This window comes from Pseudophryne corroboree, chromosome 2, assembly GCF_028390025.1.
Source record: "Pseudophryne corroboree isolate aPseCor3 chromosome 2, aPseCor3.hap2, whole genome shotgun sequence".
NCBI lineage: Eukaryota > Metazoa > Chordata > Amphibia > Anura > Myobatrachidae > Pseudophryne > Pseudophryne corroboree.
In genome coordinates this window covers 16215625-16231564 of record NC_086445.1, presented here as the reverse complement: position 1 = coordinate 16231564, position 15940 = coordinate 16215625, and the positions used below count along the sequence as shown (strand labels likewise).

Genomic DNA, 15940 nt, shown 5'->3' with positions numbered 1-15940 from the left:
ATACAGGGAGAGTCTTTGGCAGAGATGAAGCGACAGAGATGTATACAGGGAGAGTCTCTGGCAGAGATGTAATGAAACATGCAGTATAGAAGGACTGGTAACAAAAGATTGCAAGCTCTTGGGGATAAGAAGCCTCTTTCATACCTGAGCAATAATGTGTTACTCACGTGTTGCAGCTCGCTCCATGCGGAGGAGAGGGGGGGTCTGAGAGGAGACCCTTCACATCATAGAGCTAAGGAAGAGACGGAGAGTCAGGGTAAATTAACCGTATCACCGCTGGCGGGGGCTGGCCAGGAGCTCACATAGACAGATGACTAGAACTTGTGATCAGCTCCCTGTACAACCAACGTTAATCAATGTTCTGTTCAGTCACTGATCCCGCGTCACATGTCCTCTAAGCGTCAGAAAGGATTTCACAGGACAGGAAACCCCTCTCTGCGGTCACCCAGACCCCATCTCTCATCACCTCAGGTGGCGCTTACCTCCACTCTCTAAGGAGCAGATTTACCAAAGCTTGGAGAGAGATAAAGTAGCAGCCAATCAGCTCCTAGCTGCCATGTTACGGGCTGTGTTTGAAAAATGACAGAAGCTGGTTGGTACTGTATCTCTCTCCAAGGTCTGATAAATCTGCCCCTGGGACACAGACAGCTTATAGCCTGCAGCTGGTATAGAGTAACAGTTCCCAGCATGCACTGCAGCACGCCACATCTTGTCTGAGCGTAGTGCAGAACGCGGCCTCTGGTGACGGACATACGTAGATTGCTATGAGGGGATACACAGCTTATAGCCTGCAGCTGGTATAGAGTAACAGTTCCCAGCATGCACTGCAGCACACCACATGTTACCTGAGCGTAGCGCAGAACGTGGGCTCTGGTGACGGACATACGCAGATTGCTATGAGGGGATACACAGCTTATAGCCTGCAGCTGGTATAGAGTAACAGTTCCCAGCATGCACTGCAGCACGCCACATGTTATCTGAGTGTAGCACAGAACGCGGGCTCTTGTGACGGACATACGCAGATTGCTATGAGGGGATACACAGCTTATAGCCTGCAGCTGGGATAGAGTAACAGTTCCCAGCATGCACTGCAGCACACCATGCTACCTGAGTGTAGCGCAGAACGCGGGCTCTGGTGACGGACATACGCAGATTGCTATGAGGAGATACACAGCTTATAGCCTGCAGCTGGTAGAGAGTAACAGTTCCCAGCATGCACTGCAGCACGCCACACATTATCTGAGCGTAGCGCAGGACGCTGGCTCTGGTGACGGACATACGCAGATTGCTATGAGGGGATACACAGCTTATAGCCTGCAGCTGGTATAGAGTAACAGTTCCCAGCATGCACTGCAGCACGCCACATCTTGTCTGAGCGTAGCGCAGAACGCGGGCTCTGGTGACGGACATACGTAGATTGCTATGAGGGGATACACAGCTTATAGCCTGCAGCTGGTATAGAGTAACAGTTCCCAGCATGCACTGCAGCACGCCATGTTATCTGAGTGTAGCGCAGAACGCGGCCTCTGGTGACGGACATACGCAGATTGCTATGAGGGGATACACAGCTTATAGCCTGCAGCTGGTATAGAGTAACAGTTCCCAGCATGCACTGCAGCACGCCACATGTTATCTGAGCGTAGCGCAGAATGCGGCCTCTGGTGACGGACATACGCAGATTGCTATGAGGGGGATACACAGCTTATAGCCTGCAGCTGGTATAGAGTAACAGTTCCCAGCATGCACTGCAGCACACCATGTTATCTGAGCGTAGCGCAGAACGCGGGCTCTGGTGACGGACATACGCAGATTGCTATGAGGGGATACACAGCTTATAGCCTGCAGCTGGTATAGAGTAACAGTTCCCAGCATGCACTGCAGCACGCCATGTTATCTGAGCGTAGCGCAGCACGCGGGCTCTGGTGACGGACATACGTAGATTGCTATGAGGGGATACACAGCTTATAGCCTGCAGCTGGTATAGAGTAACAGTTCCCAGCATGCACTGCAGCACGCCATGTTATCCGAGTGTAGCGCAGAACGCGGCCTCTGGTGACGGACATACGCAGATTGCTATGAGGGGATACACAGCTTATAGCCTGCAGCTGGTATAGAGTAACAGTTCCCAGCATGCACTGCAGCACGCCATGTTATCTGAGCGTAGCGCAGCACGCGGGCTCTGGTGACGGACATACGTAGATTGCTATGAGGGGATACACAGCTTATAGCCTGCAGCTGGTATAGAGTAACAGTTCCCAGCATGCACTGCAGCACGCCACATGTTATCTGAGCGTAGCGCAGAACGCGGGCTCTGGTGACGGACATACGTAGATTGCTATGAGGGGATACACAGCTTATAGCCTGCAGCTGGTATAGAGTAACAGTTCCCAGCATGCACTGCAGCACACCACATGTTACCTGAGCGTAGCGCAGAACGTGGGCTCTGGTGACGGACATACGCAGATTGCTATGAGGGGATACACAGCTTATAGCCTGCAGCTGGTATAGAGTAACAGTTCCCAGCATGCACTGCAGCACGCCACATGTTATCTGAGCGTAGCACAGAACGCGGGCTCTGGTGACGGACATACGTAGATTGCTATGAGGGGATACACAGCTTATAGCCTGCAGCTGGTATAGAGTAACAGTTCCCAGCATGCACTGCAGCACGCCACATGTTATCTGAGCGTAGCACAGAACGCGGGCTCTGGTGACGGACATACGTAGATTGCTATGAGGGGATACACAGCTTATAGCCTGCAGCTGGTATAGAGTAACAGTTCCCAGCATGCACTGCAGCACGCCATGTTATCTGAGCGTAGCGCAGAACGTGGCCTCTGGTGACGGACATACGCAGATTGCTATGAGGGGATACACAGCTTATAGCCTGCAGCTGGTATAGAGTAACAGTTCCCAGCATGCACTGCAGCACGCCACATGTTATCTGAGCGTAGCGCAGAACGTGGGCTCTGGTGACGGACATACGCAGATTGCTATGAGGGGATACACAGCTTATAGCCTGCAGCTGGTATAGAGTAACAGTTCCCAGCATGCACTGCAGCACACCACATGTTATCTGAGCGTAGCGCAGCACGCGGGCTCTGGTGACGGACATACGCAGATTGCTATGAGGGGATACACAGCTTATAGCCTGCAGCTGGTATAGAGTAACAGTTCCCAGCATGCACTGCAGCACACCACATGTTATCTGAGCGTAGCGCAGAACGCAGGCTCTGGTGACGGACATACGCAGATTGCTATGAGGGGATACACAGCTTATAGCCTGCAGCTGGTATAGAGTAACAGTTCCCAGCATGCACTGCAGCACGCCATGTTATCTGAGCGTAGCGCAGAATGCGGGCTCTAGTGACGGACATACGCAGATTGCTATGAGGGGATACACAGCTTATAGCCTGCAGCTGGTATAGAGTAACAGTTCCCAGCATGCACTGCAGCACGACATGTTATCTGAGCGTAGCGCAGCACGCGGGCTCTGGTGATGGAACTACGCAGGTTGCTATGAGGAGATACACAGCTTATAGCCTGCAGCTGGTATAGAGTAACAGTTCCCAGCATGCACTGCAGCACGCCACATGTTATCTGAGCGTAGCGCAGAATGCGGCCTCTGGTGACGGACATACGCAGATTGCTATGAGGGGGATACACAGCTTATAGCCTGCAGCTGGTATAGAGTAACAGTTCCCAGCATGCACTGCAGCACACCACATGTTACCTGAGCGTAGCGCAGAACGTGGGCTCTGGTGACGGACATACGCAGATTGCTATGAGGGGATACACAGCTTATAGCCTGCAGCTGGTATAGAGTAACAGTTCCCAGCATGCACTGCAGCACGACATGTTATCTGAGCGTAGCGCAGAACGTGGGCTCTGGTGACGGACATACGCAGATTGCTATGAGGGGATACACAGCTTATAGCCTGCAGCTGGTATAGAGTAACAGTTCCCAGCATGCACTGCAGCACACCACATGGTATCTGAGCGTAGCGCAGAACGCGGGCTCTGGTGACGGACATACGCAGATTGCTATGAGGGGATACACAGCTTATAGCCTGCAGCTGGTATAGAGTAACAGTTCCCAGCATGCACTGCAGCACACCACATGGTATCTGAGCGTAGCGCAGAACGCGGGCTCTGGTGACGGACATACGCAGATTGCTATGAGGGGATACACAGCTTATAGCCTGCAGCTGGTATAGAGTAACAGTTCCCAGCATGCACTGCAGCACGCCACATCTTGTCTGAGTGTAGCGCAGAACGCGGCCTCTGGTGACGGACATACGCAGATGGCTATGAGGGGATACAAAGCTTATAGCCTGCAGCTGGTATAGAGTAACAGTTCCCAGCATGCACTGCAGCACGCCACATGTTATCTGAGCGTAGCGCAGAACGCGGCCTCTGGTGACGGACATACGCAGATTGCTATGAGGGGATACACAGCCTACGCTGCACTTTGCTCAGACTCTGCAATGTCCTCACCTCATCCCTCCATTCCCGGAGACAGGGGAAGACGTCCTGAGCTCTCAATGACTCCATCACCTCTTGTACAGCCCGTGTCCTGTCCTGGAGGCAGCGCAGACGGTCACTAAGCTCCAGCTGGGCAGAGGGGTCTGTACGTAGGGTGAACACATCGGAGGTCTGGGAGAGAAGCTGTGCCACCGGCTGTAGCACCCAGCCGACGCGCTGCCCTTGTACGCAGAACGGCAGACAGCCTGCAGGATACACATATCACATACACTGGATATCCCCTATGCACATATACTATATATACCCTATATACATATACTGTATATACCCTATAGACATACACTGTATATACCCTATGCACATATACTATATATACCCTATATACATATACTGTATATACCCTGTGCACATATACTATATATACCCTATATACATATACTGTGTATATACCCTATGCACATATAATAAATATATATATATATATATATATATATATACCCTATATACATATACTATATATACACCCTATATACTATACATACACTGTATATACCCTATGCACATATACTATATATACCCAATATACATAAACTATATATACCCTACATACATATACTGTATATACCCTATGCACATATACTATATATACCCTATATACACATACATACATATATATATATATATATATATATACATACACACACCCTATATACATATACACCCTATATACTATATATATATATATATATATATATATATATACACACACACCCTATATACATATACTATATATACCCTATATACATATACTGCATATACCCTATATACATACACTGTATATACCCTATGCACATATACTATATATACCCTATATACATATACTACATATATATACCCTATATACATATACACCCTATATACATATACTATATATACCCTATGCACATATACTATATATAACCTATAGACTTATACTGCATATACCCTATATACATACACTGTATATGCCCTATGCACATATACTATATATTACCTATATACATATACTTTATATACATTATGCACATATACTATATATACCCTATATACATATACTGTATATACCCCATGTACATACACTGTATATACCCTATGTACATATACTGTACATACCCTATGTACATACACTGTATATACCCTATGCACATATACTGTATATACCCTATGCACATATACTGTATATACCCTATGTACATATAATATATATATATATATATATATATACCCAATACACATACACTGTATATACCCTATACACATACACTGTATATACCCTATGTACATATACTGTATATATATTATTAACATATACTATATATACCCTATATACATATACTGTATATACCCTATGCACATATACCATATATATATATATATATATATATATATATATAATATATCCTATGTACATACACTGTATATACCCTATGTACATACACTGTATATACCCTATGTACATACACTGTGTATATACCCTATGTACATACACTGTATATACCCTATGCACGTATACTGTCTATACCCTATATACATATAGGGGGTCATTCCGAGTTGTTCGCTCGCAAGCTGCTTTTAGCAGCTTTGCACACGCTAAGCCGCCGCCTACTGGGAGTGAATCTTAGCTTATCAAAATTGCGAACGAAAGATTAGCAGAATTGCGAATAGACACTTCTTAGCAGTTTCTGAGTAGCTCCAGACTTACTCGGCATCTACGATCAGTTCAGTCAGTTTCGTTCCTGGTTTGACGTCACAAACACACCCAGCGTTCACCCAGACACTCCTCCGTTTCTCCAGCCACTCCCGCGTTTTTCCCAGAAACGGTAGCGTTTTTTCGCACACACCCATAAAACGGCCAGTTTCTGCCCAGAAACACCCACTTCCTGTCAATCACACTCCGATCCCCAGAACGAAGAAAAAACCTCGTAATGCCGTGAGTAAAATACCTAACTGCATAGCAAATTTACTTGGCGCAGTCGCACTGCGGACATTGCGCATGCGCATTAGCGACTAATCGCTCCTTTGCGAGAAAAAAATAACGAGCGAACCACTCGGAATGACCCCCCATACTGTACATACCCTATGCACGTATACTGTACATACCCTATGCACATATACTATACATATACTGTACATACCCTATGCACATATACTGTATATAGCCTATGTACATATACTATATATATACCCTATACACATACACCGTGTGTGTGTGTGTGTGTGTGTGTGTGTGTGTGTGTGTGTGTGTGTGTGTGTGTGTGTTTATATATATATATATATATATATATATATACACTGTATATACCCTATGCACATACACTGTATATACCCTATGTACTGGGGGTGTATAGGGTGACGTGCACAGTACCGCATCAGGACATCACATATACTGTATATACCCTATGTACTGGGGGTGTATAGGGTGACGTGCACAGTACCGCATCAGGACATCACATACACTGTATATACCCTATGTACTGGGGGTGTATAGGGTGACGTGCACAGTACAACATCAGGACATCACATACACTGTATATACCCTATGTACTGGGGGTGTATAGGGTGACGTGCACAGTACAGCATCAGGACATCACATATACTGTATATACCCTATGTACTGGGGGTGTATAGGGTGACGTGCACAGTACCGCATCAGGACATCACATACACTGTATATACCCTATGTACTGGGGGTGTATAGGGTGACGTGCACAGTACAACATCAGGACATCACATACACTGTATATACCCTATGTACTGGGGGTGTATAGGGTGACGTGCACAGTACCGCATCAGGACATCACATACACTGTATATACCCTATGTACTGGGGGTGTATAGGGTGACGTGCACAGTACAGCATCAGGACATCACATACACTGTATATACCCTATGTACTGGGGGTGTATAGGGTGACGTGCACAGTACTGCATCAGGACATCACATACACTGTATATACCCTATGTACTGGGGGTGTATAGGGTGACGTGCACAGTACAGCATCAGGACATCACATACACTGTATATACCCTATGTACTGGGGGTGTATAGGGTGATGTGCACAGTACCGCATCAGGACATCACATACACTGTATATACCCTATGTACTGGGGGTGTATAGGGTGACGTGCACAGTACCGCATCAGGACATCACATACACTGTATATACCCTATGTACTGGGGGTGTATAGGGTGACGTGCACAGTACTGCATCAGGACATCACATACACTGTATATACCCTATGTACTGGGGGTGTATAGGGTGACGTGCACAGTACTGGGGGTGTATAGGGGGTGTATAGGGTGACGTGCACAGTACTACATCAGGACATCACATATACTGTATATACCCTATGTACTGGGGGTGTATAGGGTGATGTGCACAGTACTGCATCAGGACATCACATACACTGTATATACCCTATGTACTGGGGGTGTATAGGGTGACGTGTACAGTACTGCATCAGGACATCACATACACTGTATATACCCTATGTACTGGGGGTGTATAGGGTGACGTGTACAGTACTACATCAGGACATCACATACACTGTATATATGTACTACAGTGTATGTGATGTACTACATCAGGACATCACATACACTGTATGTACTACATCAGGACATCACATACACTGTATATACCCTATGTACTGGGGGTGTATAGGGTGACGTGCACAGTACTACATCAGGACATCACATACACTGTATATACCCTATGTACTGGGGGTGTATAGGGTGACGTGCACAGTACTGCATCAGGACATCACATACACTGTATATACCCTATGTACTGGGGGTGTATAGGGTGACGTGCACAGTACTACATCAGGACATCACATACACTGTATATACCCTATGTACTGGGGGTGTATAGGGTGACGTGCACAGTACCGCATCAGGACATCACATACACTGTATATACCCTATGTACTGGGGGTGTATAGGGTGACGTGCACAGTACCGCATCAGGACATCACATACACTGTATATACCCTATGTACTGGGGGTGTATAGGGTGACGTGCACAGTACTGCATCAGGACATCACATACACTGTATATACACTATGTACTGGGGGTGTATAGGGTGACGTGCACAGTACTGCATCAGGACATCACATACACTGTATATACCCTATGTACTGGGGTGTACAGGGTGACGTGCACAGTACTGCATCAGGACATCACATACACTGTATATACCCTATGTACTGGGGGTGTATAGGGTGACGTGCACAGTACTACATCAGGACATCACATACACTGTATATACCCTATGTACTGGGGGTGTATAGGGTGACGTGCACAGTACTACATCAGGACATCACATACACTGTATATACCCTATGTACTGGGGGTGTATAGGGTGACGTGCACAGTACAGCATCAGGACATCACATACACTGTATATACCCTATGTACTGGGTGTATAGGGTGACGTGCACAGCACTACATCAGGACATCACATACACTGTATATACACTATGTACTGGGGGTGTATAGGGTGACGTGCACAGTACCGCATCAGGACATCACATACACTGTATATACCCTATGTACTGGGGGTGTATAGGGTGACGTGCACAGTACCGCATCAGGACATCACATACACTGTATATACCCTATGTACTGGGGGTGTATAGGGTGACGTGCACAGTACCGCATCAGGACATCACATACACTGTATATACCCTATGTACTGGGGGTGTATAGGGTGACGTGCACAGTACCGCATCAGGACATCACATACACTGTATATACCCTATGTACTGGGGGTGTATAGGGTGACGTGCACAGTACCGCATCAGGACATCACATACACTGTATATACCCTATGTACTGGGGGTGTATAGGGTGACGTGCACAGTACCGCATCAGGACATCACATACACTGTATATACCCTATGTACTGGGGGTGTATAGGGTGACGTGCACAGTACTACATCAGGACATCACATACACTGTATATACCCTATGTACTGGGGGTGTATAGGGTGACGTGCACAGTACCGCATCAGGACATCACATACACTGTATATACCCTATGTACTGGGGGTGTATAGGGTGACGTGCACAGTACTGCATCAGGACATCACATACACTGTATATACCCTATGTACTGGGGGTGTATAGGGTGACGTGCACAGTACTGCATCAGGACATCACATACACTGTATATACCCTATGTACTGGGGGTGTATAGGGTGACGTGCACAGTACCGCATCAGGACATCACATACACTGTATATACCCTATGTACTGGGGGTGTATAGGGTGACGTGCACAGTACCGCATCAGGACATCACATACACTGTATATACACTATGTACTGGGGTGTATAGGGTGACGTGCACAGTACTGCATCAGGACATCACATACACTGTATATACCCTATGTACTGGGGGTGTATAGGGTGACGTGTACAGTACCGCATCAGGACATCACATACACTGTATATACCCTATGTACTGGGGGTGTATAGGGTGACGTGCACAGTACCGCATCAGGACATCACATACACTGTATATACCCTATGTACTGGGGGTGTATAGGGTGACGTGCACAGTACCGCATCAGGACATCACATACACTGTATATACACTATGTACTGGGGGTGTATAGGGTGATGTGCACAGTACCGCATCAGGACATCACATACACTGTATATACACTATGTACTGGGGGTGTATAGGGTGACGTGCACAGTACTACATCAGGACATCACATACACTGTATATACCCTATGTACTGGGGTGTATAGGGTGACGTGCACAGTACTACATCAGGACATCACATACACTGTATATACCCTATGTACTGGGGGTGTATAGGGTGACGTGCACAGTACCGCATCAGGACATCACATACACTGTATATACCCTATGTACTGGGGGTGTATAGGGTGACATGCACAGTACTACATCAGGACATCACATACACTGTATATACCCTATGTACTGGGGGTGTATAGGGTGACGTGCACAGTACTGCATCAGGACATCACATACACTGTATATACCCTATGTACTGGGGGTGTATAGGGTGATGTGCACAGTACTACATCAGGACATCACATACACTGTATATACCCTATGTACTGGGGGTGTATAGGGTGACGTGCACAGTACCGCATCAGGACATCACATACACTGTATATACCCTATGTACTGGGGGTGTATAGGGTGACGTGCACAGTACTACATCAGGACATCACATACACTGTATATACCCTATGTACTGGGGGTGTATAGGGTGACGTGCACAGTACTACATCAGGACATCACATACACTGTATATACCCTATGTACTGGGGGTGTATAGGGTGACGTGCACAGTACCGCATCAGGACATCACATACACTGTATATACCCTATGTACTGGGGGTGTATAGGGTGACGTGCACAGTACTACATCAGGACATCACATACACTGTATATACCCTATGTACTGGGGGTGTATAGGGTGACGTGCACAGTACTACATCAGGACATCACATACACTGTATATACCCTATGTACTGGGGGTGTATAGGGTGACGTGCACAGTACCGCATCAGGACATCACATACACTGTATATACCCTATGTACTGGGGGTGTATAGGGTGATGTGCACAGTACCGCATCAGGACATCACATACACTGTATATACCCTATGTACTGGGGGTGTATAGGGTGACGTGCACAGTACCGCATCAGGACATCACATACACTGTATATACCCTATGTACTGGGGTGTATAGGGTGATGTGCACAGTACTGCATCAGGACATCACATACACTGTATATACCCTATGTACTGGGGGTGTATAGGGTGACGTGCACAGTACCGCATCAGGACATCACATACACTGTATATACCCTATGTACTGGGGGTGTATAGGGTGACGTGCACAGTACTGCATCAGGACATCACATACACTGTATATACCCTATGTACTGGGGGTGTATAGGGTGACGTGCACAGTACTACATCAGGACATCACATACACTGTATATACCCTATGTACTGGGGGTGTATAGGGTGACGTGCACAGTACCGCATCAGGACATCACATACACTGTATATACCCTATGTACTGGGGGTGTATAGGGTGACGTGCACAGTACCACATCAGGACATCACATACACTGTATATACCCTATGTACTGGGGGTGTATAGGGTGACGTGCACAGTACCGCATCAGGACATCACATACACTGTATATACACTATGTACTGGGGGTGTATAGGGTGACGTGCACAGTACTACATCAGGACATCTCATACACTGTATATACACTATGTACTGGGGGTGTATAGGGTGACGTGCACAGTACTGCATCAGGACATCACATACACTGTATATACCCTATGTACTGGGGGTGTATAGGGTGACGTGCACAGTACTGCATCAGGACATCACATACACTGTATATACACTATGTACTGGGGGTGTATAGGGTGACGTGCACAGTACTACATCAGGACATCACATACACTGTATATACCCTATGTACTGGGGGTGTATAGGGTGACGTGCACAGTACCGCATCAGGACATCACATACACTGTATATACCCTATGTACTGGGGGTGTATAGGGTGATGTGCACAGTACCGCATCAGGACATCACATACACTGTATATACCCTATGTACTGGGGGTGTATAGGGTGACGTGCACAGTACAACATCAGGACATCACATACACTGTATATACCCTATGTACTGGGGGTGTATAGGGTGACGTGCACAGTACTGCATCAGGACATCACATACACTGTATATACCCTATGTACTGGGGGTGTATAGGGTGACGTGCACAGTACTACATCAGGACATCACATACACTGTATATACCCTATGTACTGGGGGTGTATAGGGTGACGTGCACAGTACTACATCAGGACATCACATACACTGTATATACACTATGTACTGGGGGTGTATAGGGTGACGTGCACAGTACTACATCAGGACATCACATACAGTGTATATACCCTATGTACTGGGGGTGTATAGGGTGACGTGCACAGTACTACATCAGGACATCACATACACTGTATATAGACTATGTACTGGGGGTGTATAGGGTGACGTGCACAGTACAGCATCAGGACATCACATACACTGTATATACCCTATATACTGGGGGTGTATAGGGTGACGTGCACAGCACTACATCAGGACATCACATACACTGTATATACCCTATGTACTGGGGGTGTATAGGGTGACGTGCACAGTACTGCATCAGGACATCACATACACTGTATATACCCTATGTACTGGGGGTGTATAGGGTGACGTGCACAGTACAGCATCAGGACATCACATACACTGTATATACCCTATGTACTGGGGGTGTATAGGGTGACGTGCACAGTACAGCATCAGGACATCACATACACTGTATATACCCTATGTACTGGGGGTGTATAGGGTGACGTGCACAGTACCGCATCAGGACATCACATACACTGTATATACCCTATGTACTGGGGGTGTATAGGGTGACGTGCACAGTACCGCATCAGGACATCACATACACTGTATATACACTATGTACTGGGTGTATAGGGTGACGTGCACAGTACCGCATCAGGACATCACATACACTGTATATACCCTATGTACTGGGGTGTATAGGGTGACGTGCACAGTACAGCATCAGGACATCACATACACTGTATATACCCTATGTACTGGGGGTGTATAGGGTGACGTGCACAGTACTACATCAGGACATCACATACACTGTATATACCCTATATACTGGGGGTGTATAGGGTGACGTGCACAGTACAGCATCAGGACATCACATACACTGTATATACCCTATGTACTGGGGGTGTATAGGGTGACGTGCACAGTACTGCATCAGGACATCACATACACTGTATATACACTATGTACTGGGGGTGTATAGGGTGACGTGCACAGTACTGCATCAGGACATCACATACACTGTATATACCCTATGTACTGGGGGTGTATAGGGTGACGTGCACAGTACCGCATCAGGACATCACATACACTGTATATACACTATGTACTGGGGGTGTATAGGGTGACGTGCACAGTACTGCATCAGGACATCACATACACTGTATATACCCTATGTACTGGGGGTGTATAGGGTGACGTGCACAGTACTGCATCAGGACATCACATACACTGTATATACACTATGTACTGGGGGTGTATAGGGTGACGTGCACAGTACTACATCAGGACATCACATACACTGTATATACCCTATGTACTGGGGGTGTATAGGGTGACGTGCACAGCACTACATCAGGACATCACATACACTGTATATACCCTATGTACTGGGGGTGTATAGGGTGACGTGCACAGTACCGCATCAGGACATCACATACACTGTATATACCCTATGTACTGGGGGTGTATAGGGTGACGTGCACAGTACTGCATCAGGACATCACATACACTGTATATACCCTATGTACTGGGGGTGTATAGGGTGACGTGCACAGTACTGCATCAGGACATCACATACACTGTATATACCCTATGTACTGGGGGTGTATAGGGTGACGTGCACAGTACCGCATCAGGACATCACATACACTGTATATACCCTATGTACTGGGGGTGTATAGGGTGACGTGCACAGTACCGCATCAGGACATCACATACACTGTATATACCCTATGTACTGGGGGTGTATAGGGTGACGTGCACAGTACAGCATCAGGACATCACATACACTGTATATACCCTATGTACTGGGGGTGTATAGGGTGACGTGCACAGTACTACATCAGGACATCACATACACTGTATATACCCTATGTACTGGGGGTGTATAGGGTGACGTGCACAGTACCGCATCAGGACATCACATACACTGTATATACCCTATGTACTGGGGGTGTATAGGGTGACGTGCACAGTACCGCATCAGGACATCACATACACTGTATATACACTATGTACTGGGGGTGTATAGGGTGACGTGCACAGTACCGCATCAGGACATCACATACACTGTATATACCCTATGTACTGGGGGTGTATAGGGTGACGTGCACAGTACTGCATCAGGACATCACATACACTGTATATACCCTATGTACTGGGGGTGTATAGGGTGACGTGCACAGTACTGCATCAGGACATCACATACACTGTATATACCCTATGTACTGGGGGTGTATAGGGTGACGTGCACAGTACTGCATCAGGACATCACATACACTGTATATACACTATGTACTGGGGGTGTATAGGGTGACGTGCACAGTACCGCATCAGGACATCACATACACTGTATATACCCTATGTACTGGGGGTGTATAGGGTGACGTGCACAGTACTACATCAGGACATCACATACACTGTATATACCCTATGTACTGGGGGTGTATAGGGTGACGTGCACAGTACTACATCAGGACATCACGTACACTGTATATACCCTATGTACTGGGGGTGTATAGGGTGACGTGCACAGTACCGCATCAGGACATCACATACACTGTATATACCCTATGTACTGGGGGTGTATAGGGTGACGTGCACAGTACCGCATCAGGACATCACATACACTGTATATACCCTATGTACTGGGGGTGTATAGGGTGACGTGCACAGTACCGCATCAGGACATCACATACACTGTATATACACTATGTACTGGGGTGTATAGGGTGACGTGCACAGTACTACATCAGGACATCACATACACTGTATATACCCTATGTACTGGGGGTGTATAGGGTGACGTGCACAGTACTGCATCAGGACATCACATACACTGTATATACCCTATGTACTGGGGGTGTATAGGGTGACGTGCACAGTACTACATCAGGACATCACATACACTGTATATACCCTATGTACTGGGGGTGTATAGGGTGACGTGCACAGTACTGCATCAGGACATCACATACACTGTATATACCCTATGTACTGGGGGTGTATAGGGCGACGTGCACAGCACTACATCAGGACATCACATACACTGTATATACCCTATGTACTGGGGGTGTATAGGGTGACGTGCACAGTACTGCATCAGGACATCACATACACTGTATATACACTATGTACTGGGGGTGTATAGGGTGACGTGCACGGTACCGCATCAGGACATCACATACACTGTATATACCCTATGTACTGGGGGTGTATAGGGTGACGTGCACAGTACCGCATCAGGACATCACATACACTGTATATACCCTATGTACTGGGGGTGTATAGGGTGACGTGCACAGTACCGCATCAGGACATCACATACACTGTATATACCCTATGTACTGGGGGTGTATAGGGTGACATGCACAGTACTGCATCAGGACATCACATACACTGTATATACCCTATGTACTGGGGGTGTATAGGGTGACGTGCACAGTACCGCATCAGGACATCACATACACTGTATATACCCTATGTACTGGGG

At 46.9% G+C, this 15940-nt stretch overlaps 1 pseudogene; it reads right to left on the bottom strand.

Annotated features, from left to right (window-relative positions):
* The window catches only part of LOC134989128 (uncharacterized), a 76835-nt pseudogene that overhangs the window by 32693 nt on the left and 28202 nt on the right, over positions 1-15940 (bottom strand).